Raw genomic sequence first — 19,051 nt, 5'->3', positions numbered from 1 at the left:
AGAATATATTATTTTTTCAAACTACCATCTTTTTTTTTCTTCCCTATTATTTTATTCAAGTTTCTCAACCCTCCCGGCGAGAACATGCCCGGCTTTTAATCCGGCATTATTTGTGCCTCGGCTTGTACAGTATCGACGTGATAGATGGTAAATGAAACAGGCGCACTCGTCGATCAAAATTCACCCCACCCGGTATGCTCGATTTAATGCCCGATATCCGACATGCTTCCCACTCACCCCTTGAACCCCTATCCAAATTTCACCCCAACCACCTTTCGAATATAGTATCGCCGTTATCGCAACGATGACCTCATTAGAGTGTTGTTATGACAGCCATTCTTTTACGTGGCGAATCCTGACGTGCTCAAAAAACGGTAAACCGATTTTATTGACAGTTTTGATTTTTTTTTTTTTTTTTCATTCGATGAATAATTTTTATTATTCTCATTATTATTATTATTTTCATTATTATTATTTCGTTATCTTAATCAAACGGAACAGATTGATTCGTTTAATTGGTCGTATTAGTTAATTTATAAAATCTGCAATTTATTCGATTCTTCTTGTTATCATTGAGTAGTCTCTCCCCTTGAAGTCGTCAATTATCAAAATTACCTTCCTTCATTCAAATTGACTGTTACATTTCACCTTTAGCCCCATTCACATCAATTTTGTATTGTAACTTTCCCCCTGATACTTTTATTGAACTTTTAATCAACCATGTTTAATTATTTCTAAACAAAATTTACCGCTACATTTATTTTTTCTTCTTGTGTCCTCTAACCTGACACTTTATCGCGCAACCACCATTATTGATACAAGCATAACTTAAAAGGTCCTGAAAGAAGATTAATTTTAATTTCCTTTTTTCGAAATTATTCCTTCGCCCCCCCTTCACTACCACTCCAGGGTGGGGGGTGATTACTCCTATTACCTCATTTCGGTAACAATACAAAATTTCTTCGAATGCTCAATTTGCAATTGAACCGTACACAACATTCGCAGACTCAGGGCAAAGCATAGTTTCGATCGACGCTTCATAGAGATTTAAATAGGCCGTTAAAGGCGCCTTTAAATATTTCATGAGAATAATTAGCGAGATAAACTTCGGCGTCGTATTACGGAACACCGCCATAACCTATAAGTGTCCTTTACGGCTAGTTTGAAACTGCTGATAGTGCTTTAAACGGATCCTTTGTCCTGAATGGGGATAATAACTTCCCCGTTCCAAGTAATGGCTCACTGCTACCAACTACCAACGTAAAATTCAAAGTAAGAAACCAGCACGGTATATCCAAAGGAGTAACAACTTCGAAATCCTTGGGAATCCCCGATTATTCGATCGAGAAGTTCGTGGCTATTCCGATAGGGGCGCTTATAGCGGCGCTGGCACGCATTTACAGTCACCGATTCGGCTCTTTCGACCGTAAATACATAATGTATCCACACATCTACATACGTTTACAAGATCGAATAAGCACACTACGTCCTGGAAGGTTGTCAGCTATTATATTTGCATTTAACATGCGAACGCGGTTTCGAGTACTTATTTACCGTCAATCAAGAAAACGCGTACGACGTGGCAAAGAGAATTGCGGAGATAAAATTTACATGTCAAATTAATTTGCTTGGAATTTTTTTTTCGAAATTCAATTATTCGACAGTCACCCGGATAGCATTGAAAAATGAATTTTTTCTTACGCCTTATCGAATTCTTGGGATTCGATGCAATTGGCATTTTCTTATCTTGGGCATTTTCTTTTCTTTATCTATCTTCAAGAAAATGGGACACCTGTCAATTTACACGCACGACAGTTTGAAAATCGCTTATCCCAGTGTGCAGCGGATCAGGAAAATTTTTCAAATTAAAAAAATTCCCTCACGTTTCCTGCCACTTTTTTGTATACAGTTGTCCAATGCAATTTTACAATTATACGATATACAATTTTTATTCACAAAAAAAAAAACCACACCGAAACACGTCCCAATCGATTTCGTAACTTGGGATTGGCAGAGTAGAAAAAAAAGTGCCTTGAAATACAAAAATTATTCAAAATAATCCACACGATAATTGCGCGTCCTAATTGCACAGCCAATTACGTAAAACGTACGATTTATCACGAGCGACGAATTAAAGGCGATGATCGTAAAGTAGTAACTGATCAATAAATCGTAATAAGTTCCGACGCGAAATATACAAAGTCCCAAGAAAATAAGAACATGGCGACGTAAAGCAGCGCCCAGCGGCAACCTCGAGAACTAGCGTCGAACTCGTTGCATAATAAACTTACGAAGATAATTAAAAAGTCAATCATCCATCGCATACAGAATAGTTTTAATCCCATCAAGTTTTTAAAGTTGGCACTACCGACCCACTGCCCTCCAGCTATTTCCATAAACTAGGTAATTGAATATTCCCGGGTTAATTAAATCGATCACGGATTAATTACCGCCGGTTTAGCCTACTTTGATTTTCACATACACGTCGATGCGTTTGTTCCATCCACCTCCAAAAGACACCCAATTCACATTTCCCCTCTCTGTCTTCTCGTTATCATCCTCTTATCAAGCGAATCCGTTTCCACGTAATTGCAGTCCCGTTATTTCGTTCGGTAATTTCGCGCATACCGAGAGACAACGTCAACGGGAAATAAAATTGGTAATATATAAATAATTATAAATTTCCAAAATAATAATATAATTTCATTCGAAAACTATTTACTTCGATATATTTCATATATTGGCATATGTGAAATATTTTTAATATATATATATATTATATGGCATATAGTACATAGCAGATACATTATGTATATTTAACATGACAGAGATACGTAAGAAACAGGAGTCGGAATGATAACACTTGCATAAATGGAGAACTGGGTGAAAACAATAACATCCCCGAATCAATATTGTTAATACGCCCTGCGCGGAACAACAATGCACGTAATATTGAATTTCCATGAGACGGTTATTCCAATTTCGTAACGATTTCCATGACGTAACTTTACTTATTGCCAAAAGCACTCTCAAACGGATTATGTATTCCGTGACACAAAGGGTAGGTACCCTGAAAGGTTGTGAATGGTGGGTTGCTTACGAGTAATTTCTGTGGCAGATAATCAATTTGGAAAAAAAAATATGTTTGACACATTTGAAAATATTTTTCAAAGGATTTCATCGCGTCATTAAAATCGAGGGTAGTCCGTTATTATTTTGATTTACGATACATTTATAATTAATTTATTTGCCACGAAAACATTAATCTCCGCAAAATTTTGTATTCGTGATGGTGACGTAAAATTTTTCAAAATTTATCACCAATTTCCTGTCAACCCTAATACTCGAACTATACGCCAACTATTAACATTATAAATAGTTGGGGATGGTGATTGTATATCCATACGTGGAATTTTGGTTAGAGGGATGATACAGTGCTTAATACGTCTTATAGTTACGTATTTAGTTCACGTCAAAGTTTCTGACTCTAGCTTGTCGAGTGGATATTAGAATAGTTACTCCAGAAAGAGAGGTAGACAACACGACATAGTCAAGGAGCAAGACTGAGAAGCAATGAAAAATAAATAAAAGCAATTCAAAACTTCCCGCGCAGCATTAAAGCAAGAAACTAACGTGCAGTATTGTTTTTTTATAGCCGCTACAAAAATTCGCTTACGGCCGGTAGATTATCTCCGTAGAATTTGCCCACGTAGAGAGTAACAGCTAAAACGTTAATTACCAAAGAAATTAAGAAATGTGTATAAAAAAAAAAGAAAAGGGTCAGAAATTGTTCACAGTTTCGTGAGTCTAAATTAGAGCCACGGGCTTTGACTGCCGTAATTGATATTTGGGGAATCGGATAATTTTGGGAATTCGTTGCCCGAGTTAAAAGTTGGAACTTAAACGAAAACGAGTAAAAAAAGTTTTATTGATAACAATGATTACTTCTACACTATTGAAATTGGAACTGTTATCGTGATAAATACGAAGGGCACCAGGACGAAGTTAGTAGTTCGACTGTCACCATAGTGCAACTTAACTCGTTTCTCTACAAATCCGTCTGACGTGCCGAATTTATGCCGTGTCAGACCTTAATTGATTTTTAATTTCCTTCTTGCTTTGATAAATAAATCAATCCTCGTTTGACAATTAAATTGTTTTCAACTCGTTATAGAATTTCTTAATGGTTCAAACGTAGCGTCTGCCGTAAGAATTGATGCTTCGAATGTTACGATACCTTAGCTTGACGATCCGACAACGGACACGAGTTCGCGACTCAAGTTCACCCAAGTTTTCGTAACTCGATAACGAGTCCACGTTGGTTTAGCAAGTTTAACGAAACTTGTCCGAGATTGGCAAAACTTCGAAGCGTTTAACCGCCGCTGAGTTTTGCCCTATTTAATTTGTACGGTTAAACGCCAGATCGCGCCACGCTTGGAGCACTGTCGGTAATGTAGAATTGTAGAATAACGAATACCGTACAAATGACGCGCCACGACGGTAAATCGGTATAAAATCTAATTAGATAAGACAGCACGAAATAAAGTTTCGCGTATAAAAGAATTACACGAGACACTATCTAAATGCTATATTATAATATTAAACGTATAGATAGCGTTTACTGATGATAAATATCGATGATAATAATTCCATAAATTATCGTTAAAAAATATTTAATCGAAAGTCGATGAATCGATATCGATAAGCATCCAACAATTTTAAATATCAACGATAAATTCACGGTTTGTTAATTTCTTTATATTCAAAATCCAATCTCTCCCCTTTAAGAAGACTGAAGGATGCGCACTCTTGCTTAAAATACCTTAATTCTCAACGGGACGCTCCTTGATCAAATCGAACGTCTAACGACTGCGTTAAAAAAAAAAAGCTTTTCTCATTAACGAGACTGAATTCATTAACGAAAAGCTGTTTAACGCAAATTCAAAGACTGAATATAATTTTAGTTGTGACCGAGCTTATTAAAAAAGAAGAAACCTTAAAAAATTTAAATCAATCGCATAAAATAATTAATCAAACGTTAAACGTGATTCCGCCTTCAAGATCCAGATGTCGCATAGATCGCATCACTTTTTTTCCCAATTTCTCATTCTTCCTTACATTTCATCAGTGGAAATAGCTGAAGGCACTTTTCCAGTGCAATTCCGTTATTCCGCTTGATCAAGACTTTTGAACTTCCCGCCACTAACAAGGTCAAATAACAAAGGCTACGCCACGTTGCACCGTGCAAGAATATTATCTTTGCTTCATGACAATTCACAAAAAAAACCGTTAAACGACCAATAACGGCCAAGTACGCCAAATGGTATCCTAGCATAAAAATAATAAAAATTAATACGTAACTTTCATTAAGGTTAAGTGCACTGACGTAACCGGAAGCTCTTCTTGTCCGACGATAATAATAATAATTACCATAAAAATGACTTCACGTTAAATAAAACCAAGCAAGTCTTCCTCGGTTGAATTTAAGTTACAACTGCGACGTCATTCCTCGGACGTCGTTATAGTTGTGTTATGACGTCACGGCATACTTCCGTGTATACCGATAACAGTAGCTGTACTGTATAGTAGATGGTAACGTTAAACCCTAAATGACAAATCTAGCTCGTCAAATTGCAAAGCAATATTCAAATTGATCCGTGTTGACAAACTGATTTACATATTGCCCAGTCAGGATTCAATCACTTGGCCAACAATTGGTATCGATCGAGATTACAAGGCGTTAGTCCCTTGTAAAGTGAATATTCGTAGACAAGTAGAAACGTACATACGATTTTATGGTAAAATGACTGTCAGTCGTAAATGATCGAATTATATATCCTATTACAAGAGGTTAGGTTAGGTTAGGCAATAATTAGATATAAGCTCGGATAAATTATTTGGAATACTTTAAAGCAGTCAATATATACATTTTTAAGGTTCCAATGATACACAGGAATTAATATTCGCTGAGTTTTCAAATTTTTTTTACGATTTATAAATAATAACTATTTATTTTTTTTAACTTCATCTCCCATGTCAGCACTGACTTCAGACTGCGGCGGTTGAATTAATATTATTTTATAGGACTACGTGGAATAGATTTACCCTGGATTATTGACTGTCGAAGCTTAAATCGACGTTTTGGCCAAATGCAAGAGTATGCACTACGAGAATGCACCGGAATGCACTTTTCTTGTAATCGTGAAACCGAGTGAGATGGTGAACGTAGCAGAACGAATCGGAGCTTCAAAATCGAAATCCCTCCACCAATTAATACATCGGGAGTCCTCACCGAAGCTGGATCAGCTGATCCGCGAAGGCCGAGAACTGCATCCAGGGTACACTCGGGTGGGCACTGCACTATAGCACAACACTGCACCTCCGAAACGCGCGCAGAAAATCGGTAGGATTTTCTGGATATCGCGAGAGCAACGGGAACTACACGAGCGAGAACTTTGTATACCGTATAGGAAACGCGGGTTGAAAAAGTGTAAACAAACAGCCCGGGAGCGCGAGGCAGCTCGAGGCAGCCCGATCGGCGTCCCGAGACAGACTGCTTTGAAGCGGTCGATTGACAATAGTCAAATTCGGGAACTGATCGTTCCGATTGGTCGAGATCCTTATAGCCGATAACTCTTATCCTCTCCCTCGATTCGTCCCTTTGAACCAAATCGAGAGCGTTCCTTAGCGAATCGGTACGTAACTACCGGAGATCCTCCACGGCCGCTTCCCCAGGGCACCGGGCGACATCTGGGCACCGCGTCCTGAACCCGGGTCAGGGTGCTCCTCCCCTGGCCTTAACCGTACATATGACACGCATATATCAACATGGCATTTATTCATTTCTGCCGACTATAGCCCTTTTACCAGAATTCAAATAAATACACTCGACTACGTATACAATAGAAAATCATGTGACGTTTATTCGCCATACGTATAGGCACCGTCGCATAATTTAATTGTCGCACGTTTCGCACCAGCCCAAAGGATTACCAAGCTGTCGTTAGCGAGTTGCCTTGCAATGAATTTCCCATGACGCCGTTCCTGCAGTTTCTGGGCTTCTCGGGTAATGTCGAATTCACAGGAGATTGTCTATACGTTTTCAAGGATGCTTAAGGGTCTCTCCACAATGTCGCTACGAAATGCATGGGAAATTGCACTTACGTGTGAAATAGTGCCGAATGGGCTTTCGGGTGTATTTGAAATGCGATTAATACAAATGGTCGTCCGATTGCGTATTTATACAAGTGGCGCCAATTTCAAATTGCCTCAGACGCTTCTCTTGTTTTACATTATCGACGTAGTTATTATACCGGCGCCGTTTGCTCTTCTCGATAGTTTCGCGCTATACCCATTTATATGGAGAATATGGAATATTGGTATTGTGCCAATTTCGAAAATTCAACTTTACCAACTTAATTTACCCTTTTTAATGCACCCTGCTTATCTCGTGCAATGAGTCTTGTTGCTTCAATTTATGACGCAAGTTAAAAATAATATAAAAGTTCTTCGCTTCTTGTTGCGCTTTGGTGCGCTTATCAATAAATTTATTAATATTTTTTCTGGTAATTCATTACTTTAATGAAACGCTGTACGCTAAGATAATTGTGTAATTTTTGATATAGAAATTATATTAAATTATAAATTTATCGTGAATATACATATTTTGTATATTAGTTCGTTGCACGTTATTGTAATCTTGTGTTAATCAAAAAAAAAAATTAATTATATAGTAGATTAATATTTTCTTTTTTTTTAGCAAAAATTTGTATTATTGCCCGTGAAAAATTGTCCCTTATATTTTCCTGTATTTAATATCGGAGGTAGAATGTTATATTTAAAAACGCCGTCGTATTGGATGTCGTACTTATTTTCCTATTTACTTTATTTCGTATTATTAAAATTTAATAAAAAAAAATATTTTTTTATTTTTAAAAAAATATTTAATATTTTTTTGCCGCACCGTGATTCGTACTCGAAATTTCCTTAAACGTGAATTTATAAGAATCTTTAGTGGAATCGGATAACAAAAAGCGAAATCACTAGATATTTCATATTTTCTCGGATATTTTATCTTGCTGATATTTTATGCACTTTAAAGATATATTGAAAAAGTGATTTGCAAAACGTTAATTACGTCATTTTTAGAGCTTCTGTCGCAAAAATAACTTTAATTATCGTTATTCAGCTATATGACCATATACAGAACGAAATAATACACGAAAATGTAACGTCCAGCGCGATATATTTGATGGGCTCGCAGAGATAATGAAAGAGGCGAACAAATATTGAAATATTAAAATTTCAATAAAAAGTTCATCAGAACACGTCGAAAGCGGATTTTCGCTTTAATTAATCAGGACAAAATCGTGATTATTATGTACGATTTATTATTTAATATAATAATAATGGCAGACTTTGTGCAATGTAAAAAGCCGAGCTTTGAGGTAAACACACTGAAAATGTGAAATTTCCATGTTCGTCAGTGCTAGTAAAATACACGAGGAAGCGGAGTGACGTTACTGACGAGAATAACAATGCCGAGTTTCCACATAAGAATCCGTAGCAATAAAATAAATGAAACGTCAAATACAAAATAAAAGCAATAACAACGTTTCACAGTCACCGCATACGAATTTTCCATAAAAAAGAAAAAAAAAGAAAATCCAAATTCTCCTAGAAATCAATGAAACCTAAGTACTTTTATGCTTGAATTTACTTATAAAAAAAAGCGATAATCGATCCAAACTAATTACGAAAAACTTCAAACGTTCAAAAAACTCGATAAAAACGACGTAAAAGTCATAAAAAATCTTCTAAAATCCACATTTTTAATATTTCTTTAATCAACGACCGATTCGCCTGATTCCAAAAAAATTATCCCCCATTTCAATAATAACAATATCCAATTGCAAGTCGAGCACCAAACAATCATGAATATTCGGATTATCATCAGCAGTTGGCAGCTTAATCACGTAAAGTCATTATTTACCGAACATTTCGAGAACCGAGCAAAATCAATTCAATCAGCGAGTCAGCCAATAGCGCAATAACTGGCGAATGAGCCTAAATGAAAAACCGAGCCGAAGTCCCGAAGTAAATATATACATATATATACGGTAACAGAACTCCTCCCCTCCCTCCCCACATGGATAACAAATCAAGTGAAATCAGCTGCGATTCGTTCGCGGTTACCGTGACCATTTTCAAGGCAAAAAATGCGAAAATTCAGAAGGTCCAATTCGTACCCAGTGCTACCATCCAAGAACTTGTTATCGGCAGCATAGAAAACCACTGGTGTCCTTGATTCACAAAAAAAAAAATTCAACCCTCACTCCTACGCTACATATATCAATAAAATATAAAAATATTTTATCTCAGCACTTACCAGAGATGAGATCGATATTACGTATATACGTTCCCTTACGTCATCCTCCGTTTGACCTCCTTAACGTGAGCTCCGATTTCGTATGCAAGACACAGTGCATCAACACGATGCACCAACGAGATTTGCAGGTCCTGCATGGGATTGGTCAGGTATACCGATACCTAATTTCACGACATTATCTCCCTGCGACACGCCACTACGAGATAATGCTCAAGAGGAGATGGTCCATAGGTGTTACTACTGTTGTAATGTAACTGGTAGCATAGAGACTGAGAGATACTCGTGCTCCCTCCAAGCAGGAGGAATTAGCTGGGTAATCTCTGCTTTCCAAGCTGGCATTCGACCTGGACATATCCCCAGTACGGGTGGCATACCAAAATTATCATAGTTTTGCATAACAAGGATCGAACCAAGAATACCGATGGACCAGATGCTTTTTGACGATATAAAAATTTTGAAAAATTGCCCGTCTTTGTTTCGAGTTATACGAAACAGGTGGATATAATAATAATGAATTTGATGGTAAGTCAAAAATTTTGAATTTTTTTTTTACAACATAAACATGTACGTAATGATAAAGGAGAGGGGTGGATGAGAAGATGACGCGATGATTGATAATATATTTTGACACGGGTTCTATGGTCTACAGTCAGTCTAACTGGTTGTCTATCTTCCGCGATTTTACTATATTTTTTTCGGTTTTCTGAAAACGCTGCAAGACGTCGCTGCCCCTTGAGCACTTGTGTGGGTGGTAATGGTCCCATGTGTCGATGGGGAAGTCGGAGGGCTAGTCCGTTGGCTCTGGGCAAAGTAGCTGCTTTTGCTCGTGTCCCTGGGTTAGCTTCACTTGAAGTAGCATCGGTTCTTTTGATTAGTCTCTGTCGGATACGAGAGACTTCCGCGTTTAACTGCGTCTTTCTTGTCGCCCGATCCAGCTTCCTTTCGTTCCCAAACTTTTTTCCCCGAATCCCGGACGCTGAAGTCTCTGGTTTTTTTCCTCAATCCCCAAAACACGGTCCTCCGGTGGACCTTGGAGTGGTCGCAGCTCCTTTGTGGAGACGTAGGACCTCACGAAAATGGACGGGTAGGGTCCCACTTCGGAAAATTCTTTCCTCCCTTCTTCATTCCTTTTCCAACTTCGAAGCTCCTTTCCTCTATTATCTTCAACGTTTTCTTTCTTCCCGGATCATCCAACCAATCATCAGAAGCCTAACTTTAAACACTTGCACTACAACTGGAACTATAACTTTCACCTGCATTCTACTCGCAGGCACATGAGAGCTTCGTAAATTAATAATTTATTTATCGTCAATTAATTCCCGTGGTATTCTCAATGTCAGGTTTTCAGTATCTTTAACTCTATATGACTTATTGGTACAATAAATCCGGCTACCGGCTGCTCAATTATGATATGGAACAGTATAACGGAGTACTATATTTGGAATACATTGGAATTTCAAGAGAATAACCATTCAGGGAATTTCATTTCAATGCTGTGGAACATTTGGGTTTCTAACCATTGGGTTTCTACCTTTATGCATATATAGTACATTCTGCATATCAGAACCGCGCGGCACAGATTACACGGACATGTCTAGTCTACATATTTCAATACTTTTTGTCAGAGGAATTCACAGCACTCCCATACAGTGTACATTAGCATAGTTGTTTTCACGTATTTTTTTTTTTGGAGAAATCACAAATTTTCATTCCTCAACGGGATATATTAAGAAAGTTCCAATCACTCGAATCTATATTGTTACAGAAATAAAATTTAAATACATAAATACTCTTAGTTCACCGCACGGCGTATACGAGCAGGACGCCATTAATGACGCCTGTTACATGACTTGCGTCGCATTGGCTGTACAGCCGGTTGCCTGTAGCCGGCGCGAGACTCGATCGAGTCTCTTGATTGACTGTGAGGAATCTGTAACGTATATTAAGAATAACTGAATTAGCAGATATGACTGTACGTAGTTTAAATGTAATTAAATTAATTATATATAAATGAGATATACATACGTATAATTCGAGGAAGTTGAACTCAGAGTGTTTGTTAGTCGTTGATTGTGTTAGTAATTACACAAATTTGGTGTCTACGGCCCTATTGAGGTTAGAAGGATCGATAAATTTTGAAATGTAGGGTAACAGTAACGAGATATACTGACTAAAGTATATAGGGACACGTCAATCCTGTCCCTAACGACGCGAGGACGCCATTATTCTTATGAGCCGGGTCGGAGGTCGTGCGCGGATTGAAAATAAGGAGAGAGGGACAAGTAGGTTGGAATTGCTTGAGTAGGAAGAGGGAGAAAGCGTGAGAGCGAGGGTAGCGGAAACTAGGGAAAAGAAGAACAAAGAAAGAAAGAAGTAAGAAGCCGTTGGGCCTAGCCTCGTCTACGTCGGATACATCGTCAGGGACGACGTACCCTAAGGTGAAGAGAAAGTACGAAAATAATGGAGGCCGAGTATCGAGCGTCGCCTGGGTACGAGGCTATGACTAGAATATGTAATATTTAAAGCCAGAATTAAAAGGGTCCGATCGCGGCGCCACCTGGCGACGAAATTCGTAACTCGAAAGCGACAAGCGAGAACTATCAATCGACTGTTGCATTGATTTCGAAATTCCCGTCGCATTGAAAAAACGCGATACGGTCGCCATGTTGTCCTGCATAGAAATTAAGGGTGTACGATAATATTGATTTAATATATAAACAATAGGGATTTCTATGCATTTTAGATGCTGAGAGTTTATTGCGCCATATAACGTAGCGTAGTAAATATATTGCATGGAGCACAAATATATAGAGAGGAACATGGGGAATGACACTTGGGCGGTGGTAAAGCAAAGGGCTGAAGGGTTTAGACGGTGGATTTAAAGTGAGACGTTTCCGCGGAATTGAACCAATCCCAAGAGAGCTGTCAATCCGGGTTATACGTTGGTAAACCCTTGAATGAATATGGATGCCTGGATTGTTGGGTCGAGGAGTCTCTGGAACCGTATGACTACACGCACTGGCTTATAGTGACTGGATGTGAGGTACTCTTATATTGAGATAAATATGCGACACCCGATATATATCAATGCACCCTGTGCATGCTTGGCTATATCATGTGTGTACGTACGTCACCCGTTCTGACAATAGATTCCCGCTCTATTATCACTAGGTATCGCTCGCTGGCTGAACCGCCAATATACTTTATACAGCATTCTATATATATAGTGTGTATACTATATATACCCGATATATAAAGCGACACTGCACTCTATCCTCATAGTACGCTCTACTTCTGCTTGACACTCTATCGAATCGATTTCCGTGTATCGCTCTGATTTTACGAAAAATCAAAAGCGTCTGTCAAGATATTTAAAATTTGTATGTATATAGATATAAATTTGTTTTACATGTCAAATATATCGTACGAGCGGATATATTGAATTATTCGTAAATTTATAATGGGACAAAAATTGTGATCTTAATTTGTCTGTTTAGTCGATAATAAAATTTTGTATAAATATTAAAATGTTCGAGCGTAAATTTTTACTTTGATAATAAACAGAGGGACGTGACAATGTTTGAGGGAAATGGAATAATTTTTGTTTGCTTGAATTTTTAAATTTAACTTGGCGGGTTAAAGAGTGTCGTTTTTCAAGCGTTATGGACCAAGAAAAGATGCTGCGACTCCCAATATTGCCAACATGAGTCACGCCTCGTGTGAGACACCGCTCACGCGGAATCTTATTGAAAGAAGAGATAGCGTGGGCGGACTTCCGTATCCCTTTCCTCCTAACATTCCACTTCTTCATCGACCTTATACTTTACTTCCCTTCTTACTTCCTACCTACGATGTATATGTCGAATCTATTTTATGTTATACCTATATCTATCTACTTCCTTTTATACCTTTCACATTCGCCTGATCTTCATCCACCATTCTACTCTTCTACTTTGTACTGGGAGCCTCCCGGCGTCTTCTTGTTGTGCTATCGCTTTGTCGCGCCGCCGCCATTAAAGATTTACTGCATGAAATATTACCCAGGTTCAAACCACCGACTCGACATCGTCAAGCTGCTTCGCTAGTTTCCGGCATTGATACGATGCACTTCTTCTTTTTTCTTTCTTTCTTTCTTCTTCTTCTTTTTCTTCTATTTCACTTCATTTTTCTTCGTTCCATTTCTTGAGTCTCATTTTACCTCATAGTCAGCAGCGTGTCTATCCGTTTCTTTAACAACGGTCGGTAATGCAGATTCGATTGAATGGTTCGAGTCCAAATCAGTCTGGGTTAGGTTAAATTAAGTTAGGTTAGGTTTGCTCCGGTACCAATACACAATCCATTGCTGGGATTCTACTCTACGAGAGGATTCCACTCGAACCTTTATTTCTTCAGTGAATTTCGCTCGCGCAAGACTCGTGCGAATTTCTTCAGCTGCTTTGGATTTGCTGACACTTGACGCCCGAGGTACTTTCTTGGCGCGATTGAATCTGTGAAAGAGGAAAAGAGAGAGGAACGTCAATTACGATATATTTCTATATAGTGTTTGCTATAGAGCCTTTGACGAAATTGAGAAGATATTAGGCTCCCTTATATGGATCAGTAAGGCACCTTTTTGAAAATTCATTACAAGATGCTTGTTAGGAGGTATAACATTTTTTGAAACTCTATTCCCTCTGATTACACACTTTTTTTCTTGGATTTGTACTAACATTTTGGATTTACTGCGTGGGACGTACAGGACTCTGAAAATAAGAAATGAGATTGTTTTGGGTGATTATAAAAGGAACCGATATATTTAAAAAAAAAGGGATTTTATTCTGGTAGCTCAGCGCATTGTGGGAACTATTATAGTGTTTTCTTCACAGAAAATTACCAATTTTTCGTTTAAATGATACCCGACGTACTAAAAAATAATTATCAAAATTACAATTAAAAATAAGATAATAAAAATTAACCCGTCATTGTTTTTTTCATTATTCTACTCGACTCATGCATTTAAAGGAATAGAACATAAAATTGCGCAAAGTCAATATAAACCTACAGTACCATTGACATACGTATAATCCGTCATTGTTCCAATCGTTGAAACCTTTGAGTGCTTTGGTAAGTGCTTGAGCAAGTACAAATAGGTCGATGTTACAATACAGATACCAACAAAGAAAAATCCATATTTCCTCTTTCTATTCTCTTCACTCGCGACGTATTCCACATTGTTTCCAGTGCAGTGAGTTTAAACAGTCTTTTCAAGAGACCCTTCATGCCATGACGTGTCCTTTATCACGAAGAAGCCAGCGCCGGGACACAATTAGCCATTCCAGTTGCAAGAAACGCTTTTCCTTGTGTTATTAGAAGCTTCCACAAATCCCGCCGATTAATTTCCAACAATTACATGAAAACCAAACAAAGCACAATTCGATAAATGAATAATGCACAAAAAACAATGTACGAAAAGATCTTCTTTCCTTTCCATAAGGATGTATCCCCTGTACGAGAAGACGTACAATTCTTACGAAGAAATCCACGAACTGTCACTGCCCGAAAATTATCTAAGACACGTTACTCACTTTCGCAACGGGACAAAGTACGCTCCGTCTACCGTCAGAGCGCGCCACTGCCTTCTTCTCACTAGCACCGCGAACAGTTTGCCATTCATCCTTTATTTCCTGACATTCTTTACCTTAAGGAAATCTTACTAAGCTACTCCATACATTTGCGCATCTGGCACAGGGAGGTTAATCTATCTTCACCAGTGGTCCATCACTCATCCCTCTATCCTTTGCGTTCTTCTTCGTCTCATTCCTTGCCATTTACAAGGTTTCTATTGATCTTCTGAACTTAATTGTTTACTTACTCCTCACTTATTTTCTCCTAAAATCCCGAAGTTACCGGAAAACAGCAAAGTATTTTACCGTACTTAACCTCTTAGTCAGGGACAATTTTTCTCTATGCACCCTACAGAATCCTAGTGCCAGGATACGTCTAACCTTTAGCAGACGGGAATTCGATTTTTCGGCTAAACATCAGTCTCATATCTTCCCTGCAGCGTCACTTTAGCATACATATTACATCTCCGAGTCAAAAAGTGTAAAAGCCGTCAAAAAAATTGCCCCACCAAAGGCCAATATCGAACTTAACCTTTTTTTTACACCTTTCACAATTCTCATCCCGTGACAATTTCATACACGAAACCAACGAGAAAACGGTGCTCTTAATGTTCTATTATTGTTTTCCTAATGTTGAGCTCCATTTCTCAACAGTATCCCGACTTTGTTTCATGATCTTTTCGCGCTTCGTCACACGTCTCTCCACTTTCCCGCGGTTTATCACGCTAGATAACGATCGTAGGTAGGTAAGATGATAAAAGGATAATAAACAAGAATGCCGACACTTCGCGAAGTTATTGCGCGTAGAAATACCTTTACTACGAAATATTATCATACGGCAGATAAACGAACCTTTAGGACAATATACATACATATACCGTATATCAGCCGTGAAGCAATGGCGTCTCCTTTAGGAAAATAAACTTTCAAGATGTCGTGTCCAGTTTTCTCGATTCTACCTGATAAAGTTTGACTGCTCGTTATAGAGATGCTAGGACGAGCATCGCCCAATTTGACAAAAGGATTCGGACGTACCGGGTGACCGGATAAAAAGACGACGAACAATATTCCCGTTTACGAAATACTCCGCGGGTATCCGACGCCCAGCAGTTTTCTACCTTACCGACCAAGCTTAATCTACACTCTGTACACGTTACTTGTGTCATTTAACGGCTTAAACACGTCGTGCTCGCATCACTCGCGCTTAAGAGGGTTGACGTCTTTGCTACAAGGAGTTTCAACTCCTAAGCTTTCATAAAACCATATTATCATTATCCCTACGTAAAGCGCCGACCCGTTCTTATTGATATTTGCAAAAGTAACACGTCTCCCGGCTGATTCAATAAGACCCCCAAAAGTTTAAACGAAATCTGAAAGCCTACGTGGATTCTTGTAAATGTTCAAAAAGACATCCAGTACCAATTTAACGAGCTCATGTTAAATTATAATTATATTAAATCACGAGAGACACTCCCGGAGGAAAGTTTTTGCTGTAGCTCGGAATACGTAGATTTTCTCCATCTATAGGGTGAATATAGAAGATGACTGGATCTGAATAAACTGTCAGACATCTCTCGATCCGCTTGTTAACCTACAGCATTATGCATACACACGCTTGTGTCTGGTCATGTAACATAAATCATCCGCAATGGCCAACCTGGCAAACCTAACCGTGACATTCAGGTTGGCCAACAGTGAAAATTCAAAATAATCTAGGGTCTCCGTTTAACCATTGTCGTAGCACCTATAGGTTAGGCACACAGACGCCTATACGCTACTCGTGTTAATTAATTACCAAGTCTAAGTGAGTTTGCTCAGTATGGGCGTCCCGACGCCCAGGCAGGAACATGCCTATCCTATTAGCAGCCACTATTAATTCCATCTATTAAACGGAACGTTGAACCGATCCGTTTACCACGCGTAACTTTGTCCTGCATACGATATAGAACTAAAAAGATCTGGAAAAGATCATCGATGAGTATTATTTGCGTATAAGATGTTTTTCAAAAATTTAAGCATAACCATCGGTATCCTATATTACATTTATATTTATCCTATCATTTTCTCTTAATATTTCTCAAACTTGTGCTATCTGTAAAATTATATACGCCAGATGCAATCTTCGTTGCACTTAGTGCTGACTATATGTCTTGGCACTAGGTAGCCGCTTCTGTAAACAAGAATCAGGAGCCAAGAAATCCCTGAAGGAAACTAGTTACGGTAACTAGCGGAAGTAACAATAGCACGACCTATGGACAACGTAAGCGGCTTTTAACGTAGCTCGGTCTGAGAATGTCGCGGGACTTTAATAGATAGAAGAAAATTGAAAAAATCGGTATGAAGCTTGAAAAATTAATTCCGCGTAAATCGAAATGCGCTATTTGGTAGATAAAAAAAAATTACCCATTGTTTCGAGGTACACGAAAAAAAAAATGTTTACGCAATACCGGATAAAATCGTTCAGCACGTATAACGTCAAAGTGAAAAATGAAAAATTTTATTACGCATAATTGAAAAAATTTTTTTTCTACCTCCAACAAAGATCGAGCATTTTAATCGAAATTAAGAAAAATCCTTTTTTTTCCCCCATCGCGAATACTAATAAACAGACCTAACCTCAAGGAGACTTCCGGTTGAGCGAGTTTCCGTATTTCTTTTATACTCCCAAAAAGTTCCTCGACTATCATAAATCAGTGTAGATCTTAATTGGTGCTCGATACTTTCATAGTACCCGCGATCGTTAATTCCAGGACGTTTCCTTCTTTTAATCTGATATATCGAGAGCCGTGACGTCACGGGTCCTAAATCTACGTCAAGGATACCAGTCGATGATTAATATTATTCCAAAAGACAAGATTTTCTTTTCGAGCGAGCAAATTTTCTTCGATTTCACTCTTTCTCTTTCGACCAAGATCAGCAGGACTTCCGGTTCCGTGATGGCTCGCGGGAAGTGCAGCTTTGGAAAAATCATGCTTCACCCAACCTCCGTCTTGATCCCCGACTGAACTTCCGTTACGATCGAATCTCGATTGCAAAAAGTATATAAATAAAGCTTTCACAGTAATTCCGGGCATTCTTTGTTATCAAAGTATTTGTCACTTTATCCACGAAGATCCCTAATGGCTAATCGCTTGAACGTGCAATCTGACCCAACCTAACCTACAATTCCACAGGTACGAGATACGTAGTCGGTATACGGGATCTACAATTGGACGATTAACGTTAATCGTCCTAAAGTCCATACTCTGTCCAACTACCGTGTACAATTGAAAGAAGCAAAGGTCAAAAAAAAAAAGGGAAAAAAAATCGATCAAATTGCTAGTGATTATTTGTTCGAAATTTTCTGACTGTTAGAATCGACCCAGTCATCCGGTATTCCAGTCACGAACCAGACTACGGTCACGGCGATTACTACTTTGTACGGAATTGAAGGGAACTTTTTTTTTATCCGGCCGATGACGAGGTCTGACTACGCTCTTGAATTTTCTACTTGGCTAACGCGAAAGTGCGCCTTGAAAATCTCTTTAAAGGATTTCCACTCTCCCTGTACCCACAGGTACTCGAGGTAGTGGATTTTGGAAAAATTGTAACAATCAAGCCGAATTAATATTCCATCGACTCGCCATCTGTTTTCGTACTCAAATGCGATTTTAATTATTTACTTATACATATATACTATGATCCCTACTAATAAATCACATTTTAAAATCACTTTTAACCAAAACCCACCCAACAGCCAATCGCTAGCCGTTATATCGTTTACTGGCCTTCTGATTGGCTGGTAGGTCGCTCTTGATTAAAAGTCGTCTAAAAGGCGACGATTGAATACAGGACTTTAACTTTGATTATACATATATAAAATAAACGCTATATATTATTTTATAATACATAAAATTTCTTCCAAAAATTTCTTTTATCTTTTACACTTCTTTGTCTCGTATTACAACTTTTCATTGTCTCTTCCTTCGATCCAAGTGTCCCTTCTGGAGCACTTCACCTTCCCACTTCCGTTTTACTTGTCTTTTTGTATTTCGCCAAACCGCCGTTTTCTATTGCCCTC

General features: G+C 38.3%; 1 protein-coding gene and 1 long non-coding RNA gene across 5 annotated transcripts in view; both read right to left on the bottom strand.

Annotated features, from left to right (window-relative positions):
- The window catches only part of LOC107264426 (neuroligin-1), an 81,619-nt gene extending 75,072 nt beyond the window's left edge, over positions 1 to 6,547 (bottom strand). Inside the window, exon 1 of the mRNA XM_025081707.1 lies at positions 6,293 to 6,547. The gene's annotated coding sequence lies outside the window, so the exon portion shown is untranslated. The remainder of the gene's footprint in view (positions 1 to 6,292) is intronic.
- Positions 6,548 to 9,937: 3,390 nt separating this feature from the next.
- Positions 9,938 to 19,051, bottom strand: part of LOC107264417 — a 15,303-nt gene continuing 6,189 nt past the window's right edge. Inside the window, exons 1-5 of one of the 4 annotated variants that reach the window (XR_003058797.1) lie at positions 14,435 to 14,905; positions 13,997 to 14,130; positions 13,767 to 13,875; positions 11,414 to 13,670; positions 9,938 to 11,318 (exon numbers count right to left, since the gene is read on the bottom strand). This is a non-coding gene — a long non-coding RNA (uncharacterized LOC107264417). Of the gene's footprint in view, positions 11,319 to 11,413; positions 13,876 to 13,996; positions 14,131 to 14,434; positions 14,906 to 19,051 lie in introns of those variants that run through there. The other 3 variants (XR_003058794.1, XR_003058796.1, XR_003058795.1) reach the window with 3 other exon arrangements.

Source organism: Cephus cinctus, unplaced genomic scaffold (assembly GCF_000341935.2).
Source record: "Cephus cinctus unplaced genomic scaffold, Ccin1 Ccin1_scaffold0169, whole genome shotgun sequence".
Lineage (NCBI taxonomy): Eukaryota > Metazoa > Arthropoda > Insecta > Hymenoptera > Cephidae > Cephus > Cephus cinctus.
The sequence above is the reverse complement of the archived record's forward strand: the minus strand, read 5'-3'. Positions and strand labels throughout refer to the sequence as shown.